Consider the following 3,350-nt stretch of genomic DNA (forward strand, 5'->3'; position numbering starts at 1 on the left):
CTCATATTCCCTACCTCTGTGAATAGCCACCCATTTCCCAGACCAGAAACTTGGCCATCATCCCTGAGTCCTCCACCTGCACATCCAACCAGTCTCCTCTACCTCCCAGCCAGTCTGTTCTACCTCCTCAGTGTTCCATGAGTCTGTTATCTCTTCATTCCAATGACTACTACCTTCATTCAGGTCTCCACCTGAATCTTAGCTGCATTAGGAATCAACCTCCCAACACATCTCTCCACTTTTTGGGTTTGCACACACAAGCCAACATCCACACTCTAGTCCAGTTCATGATGCAAGCAGACAAATCTGCTCAGGTCAGGTTTCTGCCTTTGAACCTCTAATGTCTTCTCTTTTGTCTCAAGATTAAGTCTAAAGTCTTCATCATGGCACACAAAACCCGTCATGGTCAAGCCCCTACCCACCTTGCCAGCCTACTCTCACCCCACTTTCCACCTCTCAACTCTGGGTTTGTACTATCTTCTTCTGCACTTTGCATTTACTGGTCCCTCCCTCCCCCACTTCAACTTGGTCAACTCCAACCAGTCCTTCAAATCTTGACTTGGGCATCATCTACTCCCAGTGACTCTGGCTTCCACAATCTGGGTTAGATGCCTCCTTCATTTTCCCATGGGAGCCAGAGCACTACCCACACCGTATTGTGATTGTCCACTTGTTTGTCTATCCTTTACCCCACACCCCTTACTCAGTGAGCTCTGTGAGGGCCAGGAGTGTTCACCTATTTGCCTCTAGTTCCTGAGCCAGTGGAGGCTCATGAGTTTGTTGAGTCAATGAATCCTTGCCCTCAACTCTCCCAACTCCCCTTTCCCTGCCACCATAGTGGTGGAGACACCAGTAAAACAGTCAGCATATGTCAGTGTTATAAGAACCTTAATGGAGTTATGTATAAGGTGCCCTGGGAGCAAGGAGAAGGGAGCCACAGCAGCTTCAGATGTCTCAACCAACTGTATGGCAGAAATATGCCTGGGATGTTAACTTTCTGAAAAACAGCAAATGGAAAGAGCACCTCAATTTACAACCCTGAAGATCAGCTTAAGAATAATTCATAACTCTAGGTCAGTGGTTCCCATTCTCTTTCCATATGAGGACCCCTTCTAATATCAAAAAGTTTAGATATTTCTGTGTAATAGTAGCTGACGCTGAAAATCCTAAAACTCCTCTAACTTCAGTAAGGATTTTATGAATCTGATTGGATTCATCACAATGCCATCTACAAAGATTCACAAATTAGTAGTACATGAATGTGAAAGACAGTTATTATGCCCACAGACTGCCTGCTGTGGGTATGGGTTTGTGGACCCCCCGGTAAACACTCCACAGGGCCCCTGGCAGCCAGGGGTTTAGACTCACTGATGCTACCATAGTCCTTTATGCCTCTCAGCTACCCTTTCCCCCTGGATCTGGACCAACTCAGGAAACTCACTGATGTAGAAGACAGACATGGTTGGAAAATGAGTAACTGGTAATACCTTCATAACTAAGTAATTCTATTCAGGCATTAAGAGATTAGTTCAATACTTTAAGAATCTGTATTTTAACACAGAATGAGCAGATCAAATACTTTCCTTTAAGCAACCGATCAAAGGACCACTCTACTGTAAAGTCTACTTTGCTGCCATGTGATGAGATGAGAAGACCATCTGTCCCAGAGACCATGGATCACTTTGTTATCCCTCATGGCACGCAGGTTGGTTGGTTCAGGGTCATGCTGAACCTACTCCAGTGATTCAAGAGCAACCTTCACTCTCATGGTTTTAGGTTCTATTATCAGCAGCTATGTTCAACCAGGATATAAGAAAACAATCTCCCATGGTACTTTGCTCATACTTTAATTATGACACTTTACTCTTTTTTTTTTTTGTAGTTACATAAGTTATATGTACTTATTTAAAAAGTCAAATGAGGGACTTCCCTGGTGGCGCAATGGTTAAAAACCCGCCTGCCAAAGCAGGGAACACAGGTTCGAGCCCTGGTCCGGGAAGATCCCACATGCTGCGGAGGAACTAAGCCTGCGCGCCACAACTACCTAGCCTGCGCTCTAGAGCCTGCGAGCCACAACTACTGAAGTCCGCGCACCTAGAGCCCGTGCTCCGCAACAAGAGAAGCCACTGCAATGAGAAGCCCATGCACCACAACGAAGAGTAGCCCCCGCTCACTGCAACTAGAGAAAGCCCACGTGCAGCAATGAAGACCCAACGCAGCCAAAAATAATAAATTAAATTAAATTTTTTTTAAAAGTCAAATGATACCAAGTTTATAAAATAAAAAATAGCAGTTTCTATATCACTCCCTGATGCCATTTCCCAAAGATAACCATAGATAATAGTATAACAAAGTCTTTTGTTCTGTTTTATTAAAAAGAAAAAAAATACATATTGTTCTACAACCTGATTTTTCCTTCTCTCTTCCAATTTTTTTTTACTTTCTATTATTAAACTCTTCAAACCAATACAAAAACACAGAGAACAGTATAAGGTATCCCCATGTACCTATCACCCAGCTTCAACAAATATCAACAACTGGCCAATTTTGTTCTATTTATCTCTCCTGCACGTCCAATTATTTTCCCTGAAACATTCCAGCAAATCTTATATTATTTCACCATAGTATTTTATTTTGTATTTCTAACAGGCAAAATCTTTTAAAAACAATCATTTTGTCATCATCATATCTAAAAATAACAACCACCTTTTAATAAACAGTCTGTTTCTATTTTTCCTGATTGTCCCTAAAATTTGTTTTTTAACTTTTGGTTTGTTCGAATTACTATCCAAATAAAGTCCATAACTTGTTGATACATCTCTTTTAATCCACAATAGTTATAATAGTTCTATCTCCACTCCCTCTGTTAGGCTATTTATACATGGGTTTTTGTCCTATAGAATTGCCCAGTCTGGATTTGGCTATTACATACTCAGAATATCATTCCACATGCTCTTCTCCTCTCCCTGTTTCCTATAACCTCCTCAGTAGACCTAGACTCTTGATTAGATTCAGACTCTTATTTGGGGTGGAATATTTGGAAGATGGAGCTGATAGCTTTCCATTTTATCATACCAGGAGGTACATCATGACTGGATGTTCCATGGCTGTTAGTGTTGTCAGCTGATCCATCCACTATAAAGTTTCTGATTAACTTGACACCTGCTCATTTTAATATCATCAATGATCACTATCTAGATGCATTAACTCATTAGGGGTTGCATAAGGGTAGTTTTCTAATTCTATCATTTCTTCTGCATTTGCTAGCTGAAATTTTTTTGTAAAGAAAACTTTCCCTCATTAACTGTTTGATGACTTAGAAACTCAGTGTGTACAAGAAAGACAGAATA

Source organism: Globicephala melas, chromosome 8 (genome assembly GCF_963455315.2).
Source record: "Globicephala melas chromosome 8, mGloMel1.2, whole genome shotgun sequence".
Lineage (NCBI taxonomy): Eukaryota > Metazoa > Chordata > Mammalia > Artiodactyla > Delphinidae > Globicephala > Globicephala melas.